We start from the raw sequence: 26,572 nt of genomic DNA, 5'->3' as shown, positions 1-26,572 counted from the left end.
AATTTAGAAAAGAAGTGGGACAGGTGATAAAATCAAGTGATAAAATCAAATTTATCACTCATCTCCAAACTTCATCTTTGCTAGGCCATAAACTAAGTATCATTTTTCAGCACATATAGGGAACCAGGTGGAATAGTGATTAAATCTTCACGAGACACCTTCTTCTGAAGTATCTTGGTGCTATAGCCTTTAATCTTGCCCCTAGAAAACAAGTAGAATTATAAGAGCTGATAACAGTTTTTCTTTGAGGAATGTTTTCAAAGACTAGCAATTTTTAAGTGAACGTGTTTTTATATCTGTTTTTGAAGTTAAATATTGTTGATATTGCTTATGTTAATTGAAATAAACTGGTGTCAATTGGTGTTTTACTATTATGTTTTGTCCTTTATGAAAATATAAATTCTTAACGAAAACATTTTAATACCACAATTGCAAGCCAAAGTGACAGACCAACAGGTGTTATCCTGTTGATATAGTACTTTTCAAATACAACTAGATACTATTTTAATTTCTTGATTAAAATCAGATTGGAAAATGATGTCTGCCATTTCCACCTTTCTGAATAAATACTGGCTTCTGTGTCGTTTTTCTTTTACCACATAAAAACTCACATTTACACCACCAAAATGGCATCTACCTACAGAGATTACAAAACAATGTCATATGCTTTAACAATGGTATTTAATGAACATGCTGCTGCATTGAGAATGTTATAATAGAGAAAGCATACTTGCTATGATACTAAACGATCTGTAATCCAGAAAGGTAAGCTATAAATGAATAAAATATTCCTTGTTATTATTTAATGTAACTCATCCTTCCAGGCATTCTATGCACAATGCCCTTTACATAAATGGAAAGAAGAAGATGATAAAGCAATATCAATTTACATAAATGTTAGCCCATTAATAACTTTGCAGATCAGGTTGAGGTCAAGTATTCAATTAAGTTCCAATATAATGATGGTTCTTTCTGCTAGAAATCTGATTCTCACCTATCCTAAAAATCAAATGATCCAATCTTGGGAATTAGTGGTGTCACAAGCAATTAGATTAACATGTTTGTATTCTTCAGTAAAAACATTGGAAGAAAAAATGCTTTTGAAAAACATTAAAATTATATTAAATTTGATTGAATTGTAGAACCAATTCCTGAAATGTTGTTGCTAACTGACAATTCATTCTAAAAGCTTTATATTATAGAAGATATTTATAGTTAGATGAATATATGTTTACTATTGCCTAGCAGTGAGTTTTTTGTTTGTCTTTCTTCCTTTTTGATTTTTTTGTAAACAAAATGTATTTCTTTCCCTAGGCTCTGGTTGTAAATTAGCATTTGAATTCAAATGACAGCATGTTCCTTTTCTTTTCCTGTACAATTCTTGTCACAAATGTGCTGTTTTTAATGGCAAATCAGCTAATTAAAGACAGTGTGGTGAGGAAAATGAATGGAGTTAATTGAATTAGTATTAAAACACTTAGTAATTAATCACTTCTTGCATTGCAGTTATTCAGAGCTTAAAATTGTTGGCAAAGCTTATTCTTATCCATATGTTTTCTCAGTATTACTAGCATTTAAAAAAAAACACATTCTAGGCATATCCTACATGTGCAGAAGTGTGCAAAGGAATCATGACTTCATTTAAGATTTGTGTAAATCTAACAGAATTCATAATGTTACTAGCTCGTCCTTAAGATCTTATATTTAAGTGTTAACTTTCCTGTGGAAAGTTAATAGATACTGAAAAGAGGACTCTGGGACAAAATATTAGTGCAAGTACTTGCCTTGAGTCATTACTTTCCCTTGCAACTTGTGGGCTGCTTGCTGAACACCAGCTGCTCTTCACTCTTAGCATCTCTGACTTCTAGGGAGATTTTGACCTTCAGGTTCCAGGTATTTGAATGACTTTTCTCCTTACTCACCCTGCTTGCCTGAAAAATCAACTAGTTCACATCTTGTGAACCTTCACTCTAATTTGTGAGTCAGCCTAGCGAAAGCTTTCTAGTCTCTAATGGGTACAGCTCTCCTTTGGAAATACAGAAGTTAATGGAAGTAAGACATATATGGTATTGACAAATTGGATAATTGCGAATGGAAGACTGGCACGGACAGTTGTTTATTTAAATCACTTTCAATTCTGTTGCAGGAAAGTTTAAAATTTGGGCGTACATATCAACAGAATATGTAACATGATTTCTGTACACATTTGTGATGACATTTTTCATTCGTTCACTCACTCACTCACTCATTCATTCAGTTAATAGTTCTATACTGGTGGGACCCAACCCTCAAGCCTAACTGAGCATCTGAAACCTCTCTTGGCTGTTTTAAAATAGACATGTCCATACCTTGGAAGATTCTTCATTTGTAGGCCCACAGTAAGTCCAGACAACCATATTAATATGGTTATATAAAAGATGAAAGAATGAAAAATGCCAGAACTAAGAACCATTATTCCAGATGTTCTTCTAGGCACTGGGAATATGAAGACCAGTAAAAATAGTCCCTGTAAGATCTTACAGTCTAGAACAGTTATGAACCACTGAGTGAAATAATGATCCCTCTTACACATGGCACTGAGCCTGAACAATTAACCACAGGGATATATCCAGTGGTTGAGGAAGTTTCTCCCAGAATCATCTTTATTTCTAAACTTCTGAGTTTAAAATGTAATCCAAGTACATTTGTTTTATTGTGTACACAAGAATATTGGGACTGATTAGAGGTAATAGCAAGAAAAATGCTTTCTCAATTATACTCGTAGATACTTAGAATTAATATTCAAAACCACATTTCTAAAATTTATTAGACTATGGCATATGGATGCCAGGCCCAGGTTTTATTCACCATTTTATTGTGACACCAAAACAGTAAGAGACACCTAGAAAACACCCAATAAATAATTGTTGAATTAATGACTGAATGAATAATGCATCTGCAAAATGATGATTACTTTGGTTATCGCTTTGCTTTGACTAAATTAATTTTGCTAATGCTCCCCCATTCTTTTAGTGAAAGTCAAGGAAACCTTTCAGTATTATAAAAGTGGTTTTCTGAATTGCTTCCCCAAATCATGACAGTCATAATGGCTAACAGAAATAATTTTCTCACCTGCTGAGCAAAGTACCTCACCTCTTTAACAATCTGTGCAAAGTCAAATGCTATTGCTGCCAAGATGAGATTTTGAATTCCACAAATCTTGGATCCTTCTTTCTAGAATATATCCAAAACAAGGTTCACAAAACCAAGCAAAACGCTGTCAAGGCAATTACCCTGCTGCTTTCCAATCCCTGACTGTTTTAGAACGCAAATAGCATTGGGAACCAAATCCCATCAAGAATTAATTATGGAATTAGGTGAAAATGACAAGGATGATAGAGAATTTGAGCCAATTTGGAGAATTAACTGAAGAATTAAAACTACAGTAATGTGGCAACAATTGAGAGGATTTATTGTACTCACAGTATAGCTTTTGCCATGATTTGAGCACATGAGTAAACAGTGAAATGGCTGACACTCTAATTATCAGTCCTCAGACAGAAAGGTGAGGGAATGACCTATCAGGATCAACTCCCAAGAAAAATAATACCCCATGCTCATCTAATGTTGTTTGTACAGTGCTGTTATAATCTGAGCTCTGCTCTAAGCATCTTGTGAATGTTGATTTCTTCCCCACCACCCTGTGAGGTAAGTCCAGTTATTAATTCCTATTGTTTTTATGGATGAGTGACAGATCAGGAAAGTGTCAAAACCAGGATTTGAACCCAAGCTTTCTGGCTCCAATGCCTATGATTTTAACCACTGTGCTAAAAAAGGAGAGTTTCAAAACACCCTATTTAGAATTTCCTACTCTTGGCTGTACAGAGATGATAAATCAAATGTTTTATATATCATCCAGCTTTCAGAAAATTTTGTCATGTTTTCAAACTCCTCTGCCTTCTATTATGACACTGGTTCTCCATTACTGAAAAGCCAGCCTAATCAGCCTTCATTTTTCCCTCCAGAATACAGTAACGTTATTAGATCTACTGTTAATAAGGACCCACTTAAGGCTGAGATATTTGAGGCACAAATGTGCACAATAGGCTCTCAAATAAACTGCTGAGATTCCATGACTCTGTATAAACACTTAGCAGTTTCAGTGATGATGTCTTTGACAGTGTGTTAATGGTGGGAATTCTTTTCAACTGATGGCATAAATATATTTGGAAAATGTCCCTGTGTTATGGGATGTCAGCTTAGAGAGAGAACCACTAAATGAAAGCAGGAGCTTAATGGATCAGGTTGTGACTTCTGAAAAAAAAAAGAAGTAAAGAATTTAACAGAAGACTAAATTCTACTTGTGTGATTGTCTCAGCTCTCTTTGAATAGCAAAATTTCAACTGCATCCGGGTAGTCAGTCACAAAACCCAGTAAGAATCTTTATCTTCTTCTCAAGCCTTCTTAGATAGGCTGCTTGTCCTAAAGAACTGAAAAATCTCTCCTCTTTCCTCTTTGGATTAACCAAAAGAATAGAACATGTAGGTTTACAAACTTGGCATGAGGTCTTAAAATTTGAACTTTGATCATTCTGGTCTTCATTCCGATCATGGCCTTGGTTGTCTTCTACAGGTAAGGTGTGTCGTGTATGACTCACAGGAATTCTTTCCCTCTCGACTAACTAGGCTGCAAGCTCTTGAAAATGTGACATGACTCTGGCATCTCCCAGATGCAGTCCATAATAACCTTCACCTGCAGGCTTAGTCTGGCCAAATTTCTGAGGACTTGTGAACCTCTGATCAGCAGCAGGTTTGGCATTCGGATCTTACCTTCTTATGTTTCTTGCTTTGGCTGGATTTGTACCTTCGTGGTTTAGTTTCTGGGTTGAGTGCTCCACTGCCCCTCTGAAATGGAAATCTTTCTTGAGTCCTAGATGGCTTGCCCCTTTGCCACCTTGATTTCCTGGTTTTGCGACTCCTGGTCACTGGAATCTATGTGTGAATAGTTTAAGCTTAAAGACCATAAACACCTTAGCTCTGCCATTTCTAGACTTTTATCTTATTTATTATTTATCATGGAATGCTTGGCCACTGAAGGCAAGGGAATCCATTTGTAAATCAAGGGTATGGCTCCATGTTTAACGTTTGGTTGTGAACAGCTTTCCTGCTCTTGCCCCACTGTCCCCTTCTACCCTACATCTTGGTGAGCTATAAGAAAGCCTACTTTCTCTCTCCTTTGGGGTCAGTTTGAAGATCAAAACTTGCTCTTCTAGAAACTCTCATTATGTAAGAAACCCTTCACAATTCCTATCTATCTATATCTCTCTACATCTGTCTCCTCTGCCCGCATCTCAATTTCTCTGCCCTAATTTATGTCTCTGAAATCTCAAAACTGAATTAGTGTACCAACTTCCTAGCTAATCTCTCTGCTTTCCTTGACTCCTTAGAGCATGCCGGGACCAAGGTCCCATAAATACAAACCCAACATGACACTCCTATTGAAAATTCTCCAATCACTCCACATTTTCTAAATATGGCCTCCTAGGCATTTCAAGGTTTGGGCCTACTCATGCAGACTTACTGCCTGCTAACTTCCTCTTCACCTTTCATACTCCAGCAGCTTATATTTTGTCTATACCTCACCCTCTTTCCAACATAGCACACTGCTTTTTCTTATGTGTATCTCCTAGCTAATCCTTTCCTATGCATGGACCTTTTCCTACCCCTGTCTCCACAACCTGCCTGGAAAAATTCTACTCCCACTTATCATTTAAGACTCAGATTGGAGGTCACTCTAATATCTCTGCTGTGACCCCTCTATGCTGGGCTATGTGTTTCTCTTCTGTATGCATTTCACTTATTAGATTCTGTAGCATGTTTTGTGCCTACCTTTACCATTAGACTGTGATGTCCTTTAGGGCACAGGCTATGTCTCATAAATCGCTGTAACTCCAGCACCTAGCAAAGTTCCTGACACATGGCTAATAAACTTTTATTGCACAGGGAGTCTTCAGGCTGTAAAATGATTCACAGGAGAATTAATGGAGAAGTAACATGGTCCGAGCACTCCTCTGGGAATCAGTGCTCTGTGTCATGCTGGCGAGGTCCCTTAACCTTTCTGTGCCTCCATTCTCTGAGCTGAGAAGAGACCACCTATATTTTAAAGTTCTTTCCAGCTCCATATTTCTATGAAATACAGACTCTTCATGCTGCATTTACGTTTTTGACTATAGAAATTTAACAACTCTCTTGAGATACATGGCAGACACTACATACAGAGTTAAGAAGCTATTGTGAACTAAGTCATTTACACATGTAAGTTCCCCAGGAAATAATGTAAGTGAATGTACATTGAATAAACAAATACATTTGTGTAACTCTTTATAATCTTTAACTTTATATAATAATTTATGTATAAATATATAATTTTCTCGTCATTACAACTTGCTTCTGCAAACTTGGCCACTCTTTCCTTGACACTGGATTTAGAAGCTGCTTTCTTCTGTGCTGCTTCATGCTCTTTAAGGTCCAACCCAAACATTGTGCCATTTCACCTTGAAGAAATCAGCATCATATCTCTTCCTCCTCCTCATCTCTGTCCGGGAACTGCATAGGACCTTCCTTGATCTTCTCTGTCTCGTCAATGTTAGCAACGGATGAAGGTTGACAACCTTTTGCTTTTCCCAGTTGCTCTTCCATTTCTTCCTCATCTACTTTCGATTCTTCCTCTTTGTCCCTAATACCATTAGCCAGTCTGTACTCTGACCCTTCTAGTCCTTTACCCCCTTTCTGAAAGATGGACATTTTCTCAATGAAGTGAGAAAATTTCCACTTCGTCACTGGTGAGGGAGGAAGTTGTTGGCACAACTACTTTGTTATCTTAACTAACAATTCTTTGGTGTTTTTTTTCCTGCATTTTGTGAAGAAATCTTACCTTTGGTGCCACAGCAAGACCAAGAGACAAGCCATATTCAGGTATAGATAACTTGTCCACATCAAATACTTCTTTATTCTTCATCAGATATGCTGAATGTATGTGGGGGACAAAACATCTTCGAGCCTTCTCTGTTATTTTTCTAAAAATTTTTTTAATGTTTATTTATTTATTTTTTTGAGAGAGATTGACATAGTGTGAACATGGGAGGGGCAGAGAGAGAGAGGAAGACACAGAATCTGAAGCAGGCCCCAGGCTCTGAGCTGTCAGCACAGAGCCTGACGCGGGGCTCGAACCCACAAACCGTGAGATCATGACCTGAGCCGAAGTCAGACACTTAACCGACTGAGCCACCCAGGCGCCCCATTTGAGCCTTCTCTTTTAAATCTTTATCTTTTTCTAAACACAATTCCAAATTTATTTTTCCTAAACATCTATAAGTTTATCTGGATTGGTTTTGATTTCCTTCACAGGCACTTTCTTCTTGAGAAGCTGCTGAACCATTCCCTTTTTCTTCTGAGAGAAGCAAAACTAATAAAGCTTTGTCATCCTCTCTGTATCTGGCCATTCTACCTTCTCTGTGGATGTGTGTTGGCATTCTTTGGACAATCAAACTGAAGAAGCCAGTTCACAGCCAGGAAGTCTAGACCTTGGCTGCAATAACAGTAGCAAAGAGCACTGCAATTCTCGTGCAGACAGATTCATTATAAACTTCCATTCTGCTCATCGGTGCTGTCAAACATGGAGGGCAAGAATAGAGGAGCCAGGATGTAGCTGGCAGGACAGTCGATACACACACAGAATCTCTTACAGCTGAAGAAAGATACAATACTTTTCCTCTTTAGGTGGCTTCTCAAAGTGGAACATAGCACATTTATTTTATTATATTTTGTTTTATTTTACTGTACCTCACAAACTATGTCATTCTGTTTCAAAGTGACCCTGGGGCTGCATTTTTCTTTTTCTTTTTTTTTCTTTAAATTTTTTAAGGTTTATTTACTTTTGAAGGAGAGAGAGACAGAGCCCGGGCCAGGGAGGGGCAGGGAGAAGGAAACACATAATCCAAAGCAGGCTCCAGGCTCTGAGCTGTCAGCACAGAGCCCAATGTGGGCTTGAACTCATGATCCGCGAACTGAAGTTGATGCTTAACTGACTGAGCCACCCAGACACCCCTGTATTTTTCTTTTTCATAAACCCACATACACATATGTGAGTTTTAGTCAACAGGGTGAAAAACCCACACAAACATCTGTGAGTGTGTGTGTGTGTGTGTGTGTGTGTGTGTGTGGTGGAGAGAGTATATATAGTTCTGATAACCTATGTACTAAAACCAAAGCATTATTTATTTTTAAAAAGTTTTTTTTTCTAGAATTTACTGAGTGTCAAGACTTTCATTATATTCAGTGGGCAGTCTAATCATTAGTAACAACTATATCAAAATTATCAATGAAGTTATGTTTTTCCATACCACTAAATACTTATTTCTTCAGCATCTGGGGAACTTTCTAACTCATTTCTCTATGTTTCTGGTAGAATATAAGTTCTGGAAATTCACCATTTTACTCAAAATTCTGGCCCTGCATTTCCTACTTCTGTGGCAAGATATTTGACTTTCCTGTAGCTTAGATTCCTCTTCTATAAAATGGAGATTAATATTAGAGAAACTACACATAGATCAGGGTAGGTATACCATATGAATTACTACATGCAACATGAAACAAAAATATAAAAAAAATTAAACAAATTAGAATTGCCTATCATACATAATATACTCAAAATATTATTTTAGTAGATTCTTGCTAAATATATGGGGGATAACATGAAGGTGATAAGCATCTAGACAATAAGAATCAAGGAGATAAGCTGTATAAACAAAAAGTCTAATAAGAGGAAAAAATAATGCCCTTATGGAGAGGTGAAATGTATTATAAGGATTCCAAGTTGAGATATATCACTGACATTGACATTTTTCTAAAAATGCATTATTGCTTAGCCAAACAAACTTACTACGTTATATATTGTGCCTCATGCTGGAAATAGAATGGGAACAAAACATCTAGTTCATTTCCTTGTGGTACTTAGAGAAGATATACACTGAATAATTTTTTTGCATTTATGAAATTTAGAATGATAAAGTTTTATATCCTATATAAACACATAAAATATAAATCCAATTTAATCTGTGTGGAAGACAGGGAAGATATTACAGAGGAAGTTACTTTTTTGACTGAAACCTGGAAGTAAATCGTTACTGAGTGCAGTAAGAGGTGGGTAGGAGGAGTAATGGAAGAAAAAAAAAGTTTATTAAAATCAATAAGATTAGGGGCGCCTGGGTGGCGCAGTCGGTTAAGCGTCCGACTTCAGCCAGGTCACGATCTCTCGTGGTCCGTGAGTTCGAGCCCCGCGTCGGGCTCTGGGCTGATGGCTCAGAGCCTGGAGCCTGTTTCTGATTCTGTGTCTCCCTCTCTCTCTGCCCCTCCCCCGTTCATGCTTTGTCTCTCTCTGTCCCAAAAATAAATAAACGTTTAAAAAAAAAATTTAAAAAAAATCAATAAGATTAGTAAAAAGTAACTCCTAAAAAGCCAAAACCAAAAAACAAACCTGACCCATATCAGAAGTCTTTCCATGCTTTTGGGGCTCATCCTTACCACTGTATCAGAAAATTATCATAGGGATGCCGGGGTAGCTCAGTCAGTTAAGCATCCAACTTTGGCTCAGGTCATGGTCTCAATGTTTGTGGGTTCGAGCTCCACCTTGGGCTCTGTGCTGACAGCTCAGATCCTGGAGCCTGCTTCCGATTCTGTGTCTCCCACTCTCTCTGCCCTTCCCCTGCTTGAGTTCTCTCTCTCAAAAAAATAAGTAAAAACATTAAAAAATTAAAAAAATAGAAAATTATCATGAATAGCTAATGCAATAAAACTTTATACAATGATAACAACATAAATATTCCTATCAAAATTTTAAAATAATTATCCTACACAGTTTCTCATTTAAATTTGACAGTTACTAGATGACTTCCATATGAATGTTTTCATTTTACTAAAAAGCTGAATGGCGTGTAAAGCTGAACGGTGTGTGCAAAGTCACACAGCTGATATTTTCAGAAGTTATGTGATAAAACTCTAGCTACTGAAGGGCATGCATTACAGAGAGACCTGGCCTCTTTGTTCTGATCAGGCTCAATCTGTAAAGTGAATGGTGGGAAAAGCTGCTCATTCAACAAATACCTGATATTTACCTACCAAGCACCAGGCACTGGCTTAGGTGTTAGGGACAAAGTAGTGAACACCATAAGATACAGTCCTGTCTTTGTGGAATTTATCTTCTAGAGGTGAGAGGCAGAAATTATACAGGATTCATGGACAAAATATGTAGTATGTTGGTGGTAGTGAGGACTCAGAACAAAAATAAAACAAGAAAAAGGGATAAGGAACATCAAGAGAAATCTTAGAGGGGTTATAGAAAGCCTCACTGGAATGGTAACATTTGATTAAAGCCCTGTGGGAGAGGAGGGATAGAGTCCCACTGAGATCTCAGAGATGGGTTTTCCAAGTAAAGACAATGAATGTGCAAAGACCGTAGGCAGGAGGTGTCTGAGGCCAGGTATGTGTTTGTGGAACAAGGAAATCAGTGTGTTTAGAAGAGAAGGAACACCGGGAGAGTAGCAAAAAGAGTAACAAGGGGCCAAAATTCACAAGAATTCTTAGGGCATTGCAAAGATTTTGGCTATTTGACTGAGGGAGACAGGCAGTCATTGCAGGGTTCAGAGCAAAAGGATGGTATCTGGTTTCCATTAAATAAAAATCACCTCGTCTGTTGTATTGCCACGAGACTCTGTTGACAGAAAATGTAGAAAAGTCAGTTAGAAGGCCATTGGAATAATCAATGACAGTGGATATGGTCAGTGAATAGGAGACGGTGGAACAGGATCAAATTCTGGATATCTTTTTAAGATTAAGATGACAGGATTTGACTTAGGACCAGATGTGGGGTATGCAAGGAAGAGAGGCGTCAATGAAAAGCACAGTATAAAATGTAATAGGTCATATTTCACCCTCCTTCATTTGCCAGCTAGGTTTGTGAGTATGTGCTGCTGTTGTTTACCTTGTTTTTATCGTTTTTATCTCTTTGTTGTTTTTGTAGGAGTGGTCCGAGAAAGAATAGAGAGTAAGAAGGGTGAGGGAAATTAATGTTACTGGGGGTAAGTTCAAAGAGACTGTAAGAACTATATTCCCAGCAAACTTGCAATAAAAATATCATTACAGTAAGCAGGGCCCCATTGCTTATTCTGTTTTTCACCTAAAAAACAGTTACTGTCCCATAGGCAGAAATCACAGGAAATGGCAGAATTGGGTTAGATGTTCTATGGAATTTGGTTGATTGTAACAAAATCAACAGTAATTATGCAGACAGCATCCTTTAACAGATACTAACAGCTGATTCATGCAAATCATTTGGAATGTTTTTATTCTCAATAATATTTCACCTGGAATAAAAATGAAGTATTGTGCTTACACATGGAAAGCCATGCTTATCAGTCTGCATTTTTCCCAAACCTGGAAGTTGAACTGCTTTGAGAGAAAACACCTTGAAGTGAATACTTGGAAAGTGTACTTAAGGAGTAGTGGGACAGATATTAGTGCTGAACAATGACAAGTATGACATAGGTGCTAGACTTCACACTGAGGGGTCACCGCACACGTTATTTCACAATGGCTGCCTCAGTAGATGAGCTGACATAGCAACCCACCGCCGGTGCCATAAACAATTGCCAATTTCATTTTACAGGAGTCACATGGATGAGTTGAACCAGAAGAAGTGATGATGATAGATGAAACTGAATATGTATGACTCATTCAGAGCTGCCTTATTAGTCCAGGGGAGCTAGCACGGATTCAGCATTGCAGAGCCCAGGTTCAAACCTCAAGGCTGCCATTTATTAGCTAAATGAACTTGAGCAGACCACTAAGCTGGTTTCCTCACTTTAAAAAGGAGGAAATTAATGTAGACTTGCACTGGAGAACCATGTGAGTCAAATGAGACAACGCATGTGTAAAAATGGTTAAAATATTGTATAAATATTTGATGTTATTATTGAACAGGCTTTCCCTTTGGAAAATGGACAGAAGAGAATAGGAATGAGTTAGCAGTTATTGAAAACTCTCCTTGATCTCAGGGATTGCCCACATGCTACTCCATTTAACGTAAACAAGAATGGCATATCTCTATCTTGCTAGCTATCCACGCATCCAAGAATTCTGTTGTGCATCTTGTCCACTGTCACTGTGTATGTTAGAGTCAAGATCCAAATTTAGGTCCATCTTTGCTCCCAAGCCTGAATAATTCCTATTATACTAAGTCACTGCCTGTGAATTTTACTCGGAGCCACACTGTGTTAGAAATGGAAGATATAATAGAAATCACCTTGTGGAATGGTTTTCAAATATTTAGCTGTAAAGTCCTATTGGGAGGCTCAATATTTGCTAGAGTAGGGCTGCCCTTATTAAAGCAGATGTGGGGACTCCAAAATGACTTCCCTACCTGGCTTTCCTCCACTTTTCCTCTTGGGATTGTGGAAAATGTAGGGTTTGAAATATATGAACTAAGCTTATCCCCCCTCAGTTTAGTGACTAAAAACAGAGGCCAATGGAGTGTAAATGATTTACCCAAGGGCACAAACATTTTTAACCCCAAAATAAGAACACGGAGCTCAGTTCTGTGGAACTTTAGTAACATATGCACCCATAGGTTTCCTGCAATAGTCCTACAGCACTGATATTTGAAGGATCTCATTAAATTATATTCCTATTTCCCATCCAACTTCTGAACAAGTTAACATATATGAAAAGGATTTCATCATATGGAGATAAAAACATCATTCACGTAATTGGTGGAGCTGCTGGGAAAAAAATGGCTCATTGTATGGTAACAAAAGACTTTTCCTCAGAATCAGGGCTTACCTTGTCATAGGTAGGACCCCCCCCACACACACACACACATACACCAAGGAGGGACTTTTACCAGTAAATTTACCATTATGGACAAAACTGGACCAAAATATAAGCTTATTGGAGACCATACTCTAAAACCGAATGGTTAGGGGGTTGAGTTCTGACCACCCAGTTTCTTTTTTATAACTTACCAAATTATCCATCTTCCATGAGAATACAGGGACAGTAAGAGTTCAGTGCTATCTTCATATAAGACTCTTGTTATGAAACAACACGTCAGAAATATCAGCTTGTGACTTTACCTAATGCTCTTCAAAAAGCAGAGATCTGAGATTACACATAATAGCATATAGTTTTATTGTGTTTAAAATTCTGGTTTTAATTTCTGATTTTTTTGTCATACTATTAAATATTTACATTTTCATGAACATATCCAAGTGTTTGAGTACTTATCAAATTTATGAATGTTCTGTATTTCTTGGTGGTTTCATAATTTATACATGAACTTATTTCTGAAACTAAAAGTAATCACAGTGACATGTTATAGAAGGCAAACCTAAATGTGGATAAAATCTTGAAATAGTGCTTTTCTCTCTGATCCTGAAAAAAGAGAGTCAAAGTGGTTGTTGTATCTTTAAAACAGAAGACTTCCCAAGGTCAGGGAAGAAATTGGAGTCTTAGAATTATTGAGACCATGAAGGACTTATGAGAATCGTATAAAGAGCCTGTGGATAGATGGTAATTGAGAAAAGAGGCTTGGAGGTAAAAAGGGATTTGAAACACACATCCTTCAGGTAATGTTAAAGAGTTGTTGAAGATCCTAAGTAAAATTCCAATACATCTTGAATCTATGATTAAAAGAAGATTACGAATTGTCCCTTGAAAATAACGATTCAATTTAATTCAAAAACAGGTTTAGCATTTGGGAGCAACAATTTAAAAAGCCTTCATTGAAAAGTCAATGCACTGTGGTGATCGTGAAGACCTTCTTCCTATGTAATTATAAGGTATGGTTTCAACAGCTAGGAGTTCAAAATAAAGTTACAATTATTTTAATATAAAAATTAATATAGATCTAAGCTTTAATGGTGAAAGCTCCAAAGAGCAAATTATATATTTCTTCTTATTATTCTCCCCTTTCTTCTGAATCTCAAGTCTAACTTCTATCACTAAGAGGCAGATCCCTCTGGTGAAAAACCCATCTCTACTGACGATGCTGTTGTCACTACTTCAACTCATCCTCCAACCTGAACTTCAATATCACTTCCACAAGGAGGTCTCCTATGATCTTCAAATAATAATGAGTTTCAAAAAATAATGATGTATTTCTGATATCATCCCAAGATTTCTCCTCTCCCTTTGATCTGAGCTTGTAATTTTGTTCATTTGGTGAGTCAGAAATGTTTATTGGGCATCTATTACGCGTAAGACATGTTTCTAGGTTCTGGATATACAATTATGAATAAGACAGACTAGACCGCTCTCCTTATGGAATACACATTCTAGAGGGGATACACCATGCCATCAAGGGTCTTAATACTCTGTTTTTCCTTCTGATATTTGCTAAACTTCTACAACAGTGGTTAATATTTTGTGGGTTCTCCATAGATATTTACTAGCTAAAAAATGAATAAACAAGTGGAAATTATGGGGAATAAATTAATTAATAAATAATATGTAAGATATTGATAAATACTCTGCAAGGAATTACTACTGAGTGAAATAATTGATAGTGACTGACTTATCCTAGATCGGTCGTTATGAAAGACCTCTCTGAGGTCTTGACATTGAAGCTGAGATATTCATGACAGAAAGAAATCAATTTTATGTGCTATTATCCAGAAATTATCATGTTCTCAGAAAGTCCAAGCAGTGGTTAGAGGCCTGGAGTTTGAGATATGTCAGAAGAAGAGAAAGGGAAAGAGAGAGAGAGAAGAGAAGAGAAAGAAAGAGAAGGGAAGCAAAAGAAGAGAAGAGAGACATCAAGGTGAACTAAGGCAACAAGCTTGAGTAAAGAAGTCATTTGAAGTGGATCTTCTGGGTATAATTGTCACTATGTGGATGAGAGATCAACCATCTGAATTCCTTTCTCACAAAACTGAGAACAAAGGTAAAATAACAGTTTGACATCACCATGTCCTACAGTTGTTTTACAACAAAGAATAATTGAACCGTGTCTTTATAACCACTTCTGCATTCACAGAGCTCCATTACTGGCCTGTATTAGGTGAGAAAGAAAAATTGGACAAAGAATAATTAAATTGAATGAGGAATCACACCACTTCCTGCTTCTTAGATTCTCTAAGCTTCAGACTCTTTCTTTACATGTAAAGTAAAGACACTACATAATTTTCAGTGATTGAGAAAATGAAATCATCTAATATATGTAATGTGTTTAATATTGTGCTTGCACACTATATGGTAATGGAGGTGGTAGGAGTCCTTTGTTGATTTCATTCAGTTTTATCCACGATGCCTAAAGCATCACCTATTATACATAGTTCTCGTTTGTATTTTTTTTTAATGAATGAGGGAATGAGTACATAGAGTAATCTACCAGATCCTGTTCAAGTCACTAGGACCATGTACATAACCGTGGCTCTAGATATTCTGTCAGTTCTAGTATAATAAGTACTATAGTCATAACCTGTGCAATGGACTATATGAGTCAAGAGTGCAACATCTGATTTTATCTGGACAAAGAGAGTCAGGAAATATTTTACAAAAAAAAATAAAAGACTTGTTCTATCTTAGAGCATACTTAATTGATGACTATGAATGCATCAAGTAAGCACATTTCTAAAAAAGGAAATTTTGTTTTTGAACAAAGACAAAAACGAGACTGATAAATCACATGTTGAGGGACTTGACGACTGGGGTTGGGCATAGGATAATGTGGAAGAATGACATGGTAATCAGAAAAGCAGAAATCTGATGATGAAGGACTGCACATTTCACAACAATGAGTTTGACCTTCATTGTATAGGGAATAGAGAAACACTTAAAAATTCTATTCAGGGGTCTGGCACTTTCTGACTCTTGATCATTGTGAAGAATGGATTGGAATGCTTGAGATGAAGGCAGTCTAGCTAGGAGGCTGTTGCTATTATCAAGCAGGGAAATGATGCTGACCTGAACGATAGCAGTGGCAGATGATTAGTAAGTAAGGGACAAATATGGAAAAAAAATTATAGGGATAATTTATAGGACCTAGTTGACTAATTATATATGGAAGTTGAGAAAAATAGTAGAATCAAGGATGATTCATTTTGATTTGCATTACTGAAAACATGATGATACAATCAAGAGAAATTTTTGTTTAGTGCAATTTTGGATATTGTGGTAATCAGATACCGTCTTCCATAATACGGTAAAACAACCAACTTAAAAATCTTAGTGACTAATGAACCCTGTATTTTTCTTGCTTACATGACTACATGCTTGCACAGGATTGCAGGCTGTGGGTAGAGCATAGGTCTGTTTCATGTGTCATTCATTCTTCTTGGACCAGATGCTATCTGGAGCATTACCTATATCGTAAAAAATGCAGGAGCCCAGGATAAAAAGGAGAAACATGCAGTACCTCTTAAGGTATAGGTACATAGCACACATACTGTCATTTCCATCCACATTCAACTAATTGGCAAAATGGCCAAGTCCAATATCAACAAAGCACCAACACACACTTTGTTCACACCAGGAAACAATACATAGTCCTATAACAAAGGACATGGATATACAATTCTAATATATGGAGGGGAGTGAGGATTTGGAAACAATGGCCAGTTGATCATGACAGCAAGTTAGTACATCAAGTGAGGATATCCATGAGTGTAGCTGAATGGAGAAACACTAGAAATTTCCACACAGGGTCTCTTTCTTGCCCCAAAGTTTCATTACTCTCACTTCATAGTGCTTTGAATTTATTACTTTATGGGGTTTTCTATACTAAGTTACTTTTTATATCACATTTGATTAATTTTTGGACTACTGCATGTAAAGAAAGCTGCCATATTACAAAATGCAGCCAAATGTCTCCAATACTAGCAAGCAATGAATGATGGCAAGTGTAGATGCATGTCAGTACCCTGTAGTCTCAAAGGTTGTTCCCAAGAATGAACATTTTTCCTTAAAAAATCAATCCCATTTTGGCTTCAGTGTGGTACTATTTTTCTAATGCTCAAATTTGGATTCACAACTGTTCTCTTACTGCCTGCAACATGACCAGCACCATGAGGAAGGAGGTAGATAACTTTGCTAAGTGTTCAGGAATGAAAAATCAAGATCAGTCTAACTCCTCTTTGCTTCATAATCCAGGAAGTGACCCTTTTACTTGGCTCCTAGACATAGGAAAGGTGATTGTATACACGTATCTGAGAGTCCACCAAAACCAGTTGAAATTCATAGCCAAGAATAGGGGACTCAGAGTTTTTTGGTCAAATGTTTATAGTAGGCAGAATTAGGGCTTCCCAAAGATGTTCATGTTCTAATCTCCAGAACCTCTGAATATGTTAGGTTATATGGCAGTGGAGAATTAAGGATATAAATGTGATTAGTGTCACTAATCAGCTGACTTAAAGAGATTATTCTGTATTATCTAGGTAGGCTCAATGTAATTGCAAGATGGTCCTTCAAAATAGAAGAGGGAGGCAGAAGAAGACATCAGAGTCAGTAAGGGATTTGGAAATGCTGACCTCCTGACTTTGAAATTGGAGGAAATGGACATCAGCTAAGAATACAGCTGGTCTCTAGAAGTTGAAGGAGGTAAAGACCAGATTATCCCTCAAAATCTTTGGAAGGAAAGCAGCCTTGATGACACCTTGATTTTCACCCAGTGAGACCCATTTGAGACAGCTCAGCTTTAGAACCATAAGACAATGTGTTTCTATCTTTTTAGGCCTCTAAGTTTGTGGTAATTTGGTATAACAGCCATAGAAAATGCATGCAGCCTCTAAATCCTTTGCTGATGACACTGATACCAGAAATACCAAATGCCTTCAAAGAAAGAGCTCCTCAACATGAGATTAAATTTAGCCTATGGGTAACCACACCAGAGTGCAATAAGATAATTATATCTCTGACAAAGATACAGCCAACAATCAGGTTTTTCTCCCTTTAAACAGTTTACCAGTCTTTTCTTCCAGAATTCCTTCAAAAATACTGACAACACTGAGGCAAAAACAACAAAAAAGCCAGGTGCTAGTAATATGGCTTCCTTCCCCTCTGGCTGGAAGATAGGATCTATTAGGGGAAAAATCTAGTCTTCTTCAACTAAGGTACAAACTTAATGTATCCTATGGGATTGTAAGCTACACATAGGTATAAATAAATAAGTAAATAAACAAACAAACATGCCAAACAAACAAATAAGCTTCTTTGTATCACAGGGCTTTATGCATAGTAGCAATATTTATGCCTTACCACCTCAATATCATCAAAATTCTTATCTCATTCCATTGTCAATGAGCTCAAATTGACTGCCATTTCATTTCTGACTCTTCTGAGTCTCAGACATGCCTGGCATATAATTCCTACTGCATAATTATTGCTGGAGTAATTACTGACATTATGCTTATTGAATTGACCCAAAGCACTTCAAAATTTATAACAGTTCTTAGAAATAAATTTTGCATACAAGATCCTTTGCAAAGATAGTTTAGACACTATGGACAAGCCCAGGATAAGTCAACAATATTAACATATTCACCATGTTAAATTAATGGGGCAATAAAAGGCAATTGCTAAAGGGAGAAAAATATCTGTGGGTATAGTTTTAAACAGGGTGATTAATACTAGAATATGTTAAAATTGATTGGCAATAAGAGTCTATATTGAGCATTTGGTTATTTTAAACTGTTTTCTTTCATTTTTATTCATTTTTTTATGTGTAGTATTCTGGAATAACTTTCCACTAATATGTTTTTTCTTTCTCCAGAACTATGAAATGTAAATGAATTTAATCAATAGGCACTGAGGACTAATTAGTTTTATATACGTATGTGTGTATGTATGTGTGTGTGTGTGTGTGTGTGTTTGTATATACACACACACACACACACACACACACACACATATATCTTCAGGACATCCAAAACTAAAAATACTACAATTAAAAAAGTGAATATGCTATAAGTGATATTCCAGGAGTGTTATTAGAGGAAATAAAAGCCATTTAAAATAAACAGACTTTTTGGCAGTTGAATACACATGGGTTTCATCTTATATTACTATTTGGTTTGACTAAGTTAAATTTTCCAAGTAAAATAATGATTTGGTTGATATAATGCCCCCCAAGTTCCCATTTGCTATTTCCAGTCCTTGAACGTTTCAAAATCTATAACACTTGCAGGACTCACAGTAAAATACTGGATGGCAAAAAGCAGGTAATCGTGGCCTAGAAAACACAGAGCAATTGGACTCAAATCTATGAATAATATTATTGTGGTTTTAAAAATTTACACAAAACAAATGCAATTAAACTAATTTAGATTAAGCCAAACATCTCCGAGTTTATAAGGTGGATGTTGCTTTACACTCTGTAAGTCTAGGACTCCCACGGCATGAGGTAAAAGTGAAACATGCAACTATTTTGGAAAGAGAGGTTCTTATTCCCCTTATTCTCTGTCCTGATATGAACAAACTTATTCTCTGTTTTGATATGAATAAACCGCATGAACAGACCAATTAAAGGTTTCAGGAGCAGAGATAGGTGCTGGTCTTTTTCTGGGCATGTGGCTGTTTAGCACCCAGGGGCTCAGTCTCTCACAGCAGGATGCAAACAGCTGAGGCTGAAGGAAGAGCCCCAGATGTAACCACAAGGAGGCCATGGTTTAGGAAGAGATGTTGATCTGTGGATGTTTGTGGTGGCTGAGACCTGGAAATGTAATTAGAAGATATAGGACCACATTAGCTGCAAAAAAAAAAAAAAAAAAAAAATGCAGTGAAATGTGAAATGGAGTGATACTAATGCCATTGGAGAGTACCTGTGCTAGTATTCCTCAGATTTTGCTTAAAAAATGTAGAGGTGCTTGGGTGGATTGGCTGGCTCAGTTGGCTAAGTGTTCAACTTAAGCTCAGGTCATGATCTCACACCCCTTGAGTTTGAGCCTGTGGCAGGCTCTGTGCTGACAGCTCAGAGCCCGGAGACTGCTTCAGATTCTGTGGCTCCCTCTCTACCACTCCTCTGCTTATGCTCTGTCTCTCTCTCAAATATAAATAAACATTAAAAATTAAAAAAAAATGTTAGAGCATGTTAGTGGAAAAGCATTAGAAGGATGTGTGTGTGTGTGTGTGTGTGTGTGTGTGTGTGAACATCTTGGTTCTTGTCTCTATCACTTAGCAATTTGGGCAGGTATTTTCACTTCTCTGAGTCTTATGAGAACACTGAAAACTAATCCTCAGTGTTGGATTTTGCCAGAATCTGGAAAGATTTTCTAATTATAGCAATGACCTAAGAAGCACAGCTGGTTTCCAATGCATATTTTGCCATCAGAAATGGAGTAAACCCACTGGGCTGAAGGGGGGAAGGAGACATGTTATTTCTCCTCCCTTTTCTGCCCTTGTCTCAGACACTGAAGAACTGGATAGACTTTCTGAGAAAGAATGAGTACAGCATTCTTACTTTCTATCAGTACCTCTTCTCAGGAGAATATTTAGTGACTTCTATTTTAAAAAATATTTTTTAAAAAAGGGGGCCCCTGGGTGGCTCAGTCAGTTAAGCGTCTGACTCTTGATCAGGTCATGATCTCACGGTTTGTGGGTTCCAGGCTCTGTGCTGGAAGCTCGGAGTGTTCTTGGGATGCCCTCTTTCCCTCTCTCTCTGCCCCTCCCCGACTCGCATGTTCTGTTTCTCTCTCTCTCAAAATAAATAAATGAACTTAAAAAAATTAAAATTAAATTAAAATGAAAAAATCAGGATAGGAAGGAAGATTAAAGGAAGGAGACAACAGTGGCTCATTGCATCCTTGAAATGTACATTTACAGAAAAAATAGTTAGTGAAGCAAAAACTGAAAGATTCCTGAAAGTAGTGAAAGCTGTAGATTGCAGCTTATAAAATTCATGTTTCCATGTGTAAAGAATGAGAGAATGGGGGTAGAAAATGGCTCCACTTTTATTTAGCAAGACTTTTAGATAAATTTCTTCTTCCTTTTCAGCTGTATTGACATATTACATGGTGTGATATATGTTTAAGGTGCACACTGGGAGAACTTGATACACGTGTATATTGAGAAATGTTTGGGACAATAAAGTTATTCAACACATCTTTCACTTCCCATAATTACGATTTCATTGTTGTTATGGTGAGAAAGTTAATTTTTATTTTTATTTATTTTTAAAATTTTTAATGTTTATTTTTGAGAGAGAGAGAAAGAGAGCCAGAGCATGAGCAGGGGAGGGGCAGAGAGAGCAGGGGAGGGGCAGAATCTGAAGCAGGCTCCAGGCTCTGAGCTGTCAGCACAGAGCCCGACATGGGGCTCGAACCCACGAACCGTGAAATCGTGACCTGAGCTGAAGTCAGATGCTTAACTGACCGAGCCACCCTGGCACCCCTATTTTTATTTATTTTGTTTGTTTATTTATTTATTTATTTATTTATTTATTTATTTAGGAGAGAGAGAGACAGCATGAGCAAGGGAGGGGAAGAGAAAGAGGGAGAAGAGAGAATCCCAAACAGGCTGTGAAGAGTCAACACAGAGTCGGATGCAGGGCTCTAACTCACAAAACTGTGAGATCATAACTTTATCAAGTCAGATGCTTAACCGACTGAGTTACCCAGGTACCCCAAATAGTGAGAACCTTTAAGATGAACTCTTATAGCCTCTTCCAAGAATAAATACAGTATTGCTAACCATAGTCACCATGTTGTGTGTTAGATCCTTAGAACTGATTCCTTCTTTAACCTGGTGTTTTTACAGTTTGGCTAACATCTCTCCCACCTCCCAATTGCTGGTAATGACCATTCTCTCTGCTTGTATGAAATTGGCTTTTTTAGATTCCCCATACAAGTGAAATCACACAGTATTTGTCTTTATCTGATTGATTTCACTTAGCATAATGACCTTAAGTTTTATCCATGTTGTTACAAATGTCAGAATTTCCTTTAATTATTTTTTATAAATTAAAAAAAAATGTTTGCTTATTTTTGAGAAAGAGACAGAGCATGAGTGGGAGGAAGGACAGAAAGAGAGGGAGACAGAATCTGAAGCAGGCTCCAGGCTCTGAGCTGTCAGCACAGAGCCAGACGTGGGGCTCATACTCACCAACTGTGAGATCATGACCTGAGCCAAAGTCTGATGCTTAACTGACTGAGCCACCCAGGCGCCCCTTCTTCTTTTGTTTTTAAATGGCTGATAATATTCCATTATTCATATACACTACCTTTTCTGTATCCTTTCATTATTGGTGGACATTCAGGTTGTTTCCATGTCTTGCGTATTGTGAATAATGCTTCAGTGAACATAGTGGGAACAGATACCTTTTTGATAACCTGTTCTCATTTTCCTTGGATAAGTATCCAGACGTGGGATTGCTGAATTACATTGCACTTGTACTTTTACGTTTTGGGGGGAATTTATATACTGTTTTCCATACTGACAATACTAATTCACATTCCCACCATCAGAGCACAGACTTACCAACATTTTTGTCATCTGTCTTTTCCAAGAGATGCGAGTTGATATCTCTCTGTGGTTTTGATTTGCATTCCCAGAGATTAGTGATGTTGAGTGCCTTTACCTATACTTATTGGCCATTTGTATGTCTTTGGAAAAATGTCTATTCAGGTATTTTACCCATTGTTTTAATTCAATTATTTACTTTTTGGCCATGTAACACAAGTATCTCACATATTTTAAATATTAAATATATAATTTGCAAATGTTTTCTCACAGTCCATAAGTTGCCTTGACATTTTGTTGATTGCTTATTTTGCTGTGTTTATTAAGGTGTAATCCCATTTGTTTATTTTAGCTTTTGAGGCTTATGTTTTTGGTGTCATATGCAAAAATTATTACTAAGACTGATATCATGGAACTTTGTCCTATGTTTCCTTAGATGAGTTTTATGGTTTCAGGTCTTATGTTTAAGTCCTCAGTCTATTTCAAGTTAACTTTTCTGAGTGTGTAAGATAAGGGTCCAATTTCATTCTTTTTCATGTGAATAGCCAGGCTCCTCAATACTACTTATTATAGATTATCTTTTCCCTACTGAGTATTCAAGCCTCCCTTGCCAAATATTAGCTAACAATATATGCATGGGCTTATTACTAGGTTCTCAATTCTGTTCCATTGGTCAATGTGTTTGTTTTTATGACACTATGCACTGTTCTGATTAATGTAGCTTTGTAATATAAGTGCAGGAAGTGTGAAGCTTTGTACTTCTGTCTCAGGATTGTTTTGGCTATTCAGGCTCTTTTGAAGTTCCATACAAATTTTAGAATAACATTTTCTATTTCTTGAAAAATGCCATTCGAATTTTAATAGGGATTGCGTTGAATCTACAGATGGCTTTGGATATGTTAAACATTTTAACCTTATTAATTCTTTTGATTCATGTACATTGAATATCTTTCCTAACTTCTTAATGTTTAAACTCTATATACCTTTTCCCCATTTATTTGTTTCTTCTTTAATTTCTTTCATTAATGTCTTATAGTATCCAGTGTATAAGTCTTTTACTTTCTAAGTATTCCACTGTTTTTGATGCTATTGTAAATGGAATTGTTTCTTTGTTTCTTTTCAAGATTGTTCACTGTTAATTTATAAAAATGCATCTGATTTTTTTCTTGATTTTGTGCCCTGAAACTACTGAATTCCTCTATGTGGTCTAAACGTTATGTGGTGGAGTCTTTAGCATTTTCTCTGTATAAGATCATGGCATTCTTCCTTCCCATTTTGTGTGGTTATTCCCCAGTGTTTTGTTCCCCTGTGTTGCAGACTCCTGAACTCTCCCAAAACTATTTTTATTTATGAATAGCTGTGTAATTACTATCTTTGTGGGGTCTCAGGCTGGGGACTTCTATTCTGTTATCTTAGTGACATCAGTTCAATTTTTTTCTTGATGATGGCTATAGGATTATATTTGCAATTAAAATTTTCTGAAGATGTGAATCTGAAAAGCATATTCTACCTAAGAGACCAGTGGACAGTGAGTAAGGATAATAAGTCCTATGCCATATCTCCTATTATGCAGGGAAAGTGCTTGTAAGATGTTAATGTGTCTGCAGATCACCTACAGATCCAGCAAAAATACAGATCTTGGGGCAGAGCCTGAGGTGGTGCATTTCTAATAAACTTCCAAGCACTTGTTGCTGGAGGCTATACTTTGGGAAGGTGAGCCACCACAAATTAGAAGGACTCTGTGTTAGGATGAATAAAAAAAAGGAAAGACAGATATGAGCAACAATATAGTAGGATAAATTACATAATATATATAAGAAATACCTAACTTACTTCAGAAAATAAAAAGAGACAGCAAGTTAAAAAGTTAGAAAGTTAGAAAGTTGGGAAATTAGGAAGGAAGGAAGGGAGGGAGTGAAGGAGAGAGGGAGGGAGGGAAGAAGGAAGGAGGGTAGGAAAAAAGGGAGGAAATTAGGAGGATGAAAAGAAAAGAGGAATAGAGGGAGGGACGGCAAGAAAAGAGGTAAGTAAAGGGAAATGACATTAAACAAAACAAAACAAAACAAAACAAAACAAAACACAGTCTAGAAGAAATAAAAGAACAGACAATCCAAGGAAAAGTGTGCCTTCTTAAGGCGTGTTGTATTAAAGATTACAACTTGTTTATTAAAAATATTAGAACTTGTTAAGATTCTAATCTAAAATACATACATACATGCTTCACAACGACATGCTAAACTGAGAAGATGAGTTGAAAATAGACTACAAAACAGAAGAAATGAACATAAAAGTATTATTACCCAACAAAGGTGTAGATTAGACATGGCAAGGAATAGAACCGACACAACTGAAAATGGAAAAAGCCCAGGTTGTTCACTGAACATGCCCGGACTGGAAACCCAACTCAGCTATCACTAGCCCTGTGGCACTGGTCAATGACCTCATCTCTCTGCTCCTCCATTTCCTTGCCTGAATCATGGCAACAAGAATAGCAACTTCTCCACTGGGTATTGTGGCAATTTCAAATAGAGATTATTGGAGACATATTTAAAAGAGCAACCGGAATATTCGGTTAATTCCTGTCATTTCTGTGTTTGTAACTCTCAGTGGTTCTCATCTCCCTCGGAGCTCAGAGCAAAGCCCCTCAAATGGCCTCCAAGGCCCCATGGAATCCAGTCATGGCTACATCTCTGGGCTTTTCCCCACTACAGTCACTCTTGCTCTTCCTGCTTCAGCCACACTGTTCTCCTCGCATGTTCTGACTCACAACACTTTACACAGACTCCTTCCTCTGCCTAAAATGCTCTACTCTTGTTGCCCACATGGCTCCCTCACTCATCTTCGTGAGGGACAACAGCCATTCCCTCTAAAATCACCACCGACCATATATTTCTAAATTTATAGTCCTTTCCATCTTTGTCCTGACGGCACTGTGCATATTGCCTACCTTGATGTATTAGCATCGTCCTGCACATCCAGTTTGTATTCTTTATCTTCTGTTTCCCTCCCACTAGAATGTAAGTTTTATGAGGTTGGGACTTTGGCAGTTTGGCTCACTGCTGCATCTCTGGCACGTAAATGGTACCTGAGACTCAACAGATATTTGCTGAAATAATTTTACACATGAAGTCAGTATTCGGATTTAAGATGGTATAAGGCCAAATTTTGTGACCTATACACATAAACACACATAAACACTGTCATTTAGTGATAACCTAACATGTGTCTCTCAATTTACCAAATATTTTTTGCACATTACTTTATTTAATTATAATAGCAGATCTGAGATAGGGTTTACCCTCCCCATTTTTCAGGATTAGAAACTATGCCTCAGAAAAATTAAGGAGTAGGGACTGACACATATGGATAACAATTCTGAGAACTGGTCTGGGTGCATCCAGTTCATTCTGCTTATCCTCAGACCTGTCCTGATACATGTATTTGCACTTGATCTAAAAATGAGTTAATAAATCTACACCGACTGTATACATTAAGTCATTCCAGTTCACACAAATAATATGCACCTGCTTAAAGATGAACCTTACTTAATTCTGGCACTGTGTTTGGTCCCCAGGGCTCTTGACCTGAGATTACATCCACCGATGACAGCTCTACGAGCGTACATTCATCAGAGATATGTAAACAAATTGTACAGAAAAACGAAAAGTTGGCTTATTTTGCAATTGTTTAGATATAGAGTACTTGTTTTTGAAGAAAGGAGTGTGTTCTAATACAGTAATTGGCATTTTCTCATGAATTATCTAAAAATAATAGCACAAAAAATAAAATAGCTCAATAGAAAGACATTTAATAATTTTGATCCATTTTTTTCAGCCTATTAAAACTCTTGCAGTCTTCCCTCTGATTTGATTTTGGCCCTTGCCTACTGACATGACAGGTTTAATGATCACATGTCAGTATTCCAAGAGCCTCCTATTTAACAGAGGAGCACTGTTCCCTCAAATACTCCAGTCACCTCTCATCCACTGACCTTTCCCCTGGAAACATTCATCACCAGTGACACTGACTGATGAGCAGCATGATCCCCTGACCTCCAATTTATTCATGTTGATGGTCTTGACACTCTTCAT

The 26,572-nt window shown here is 37.1% G+C and overlaps 1 pseudogene; it reads right to left on the bottom strand.

Annotated features, from left to right (window-relative positions):
• Positions 1 to 92: 92 nt before the first annotated feature.
• Positions 93 to 26,572, bottom strand: LOC101085039 (annotated as a pseudogene).

This window comes from Felis catus, chromosome B1, assembly GCF_018350175.1.
Source record: "Felis catus isolate Fca126 chromosome B1, F.catus_Fca126_mat1.0, whole genome shotgun sequence".
NCBI lineage: Eukaryota > Metazoa > Chordata > Mammalia > Carnivora > Felidae > Felis > Felis catus.
This window is presented reverse-complemented; position numbering and strand designations above follow the sequence as displayed.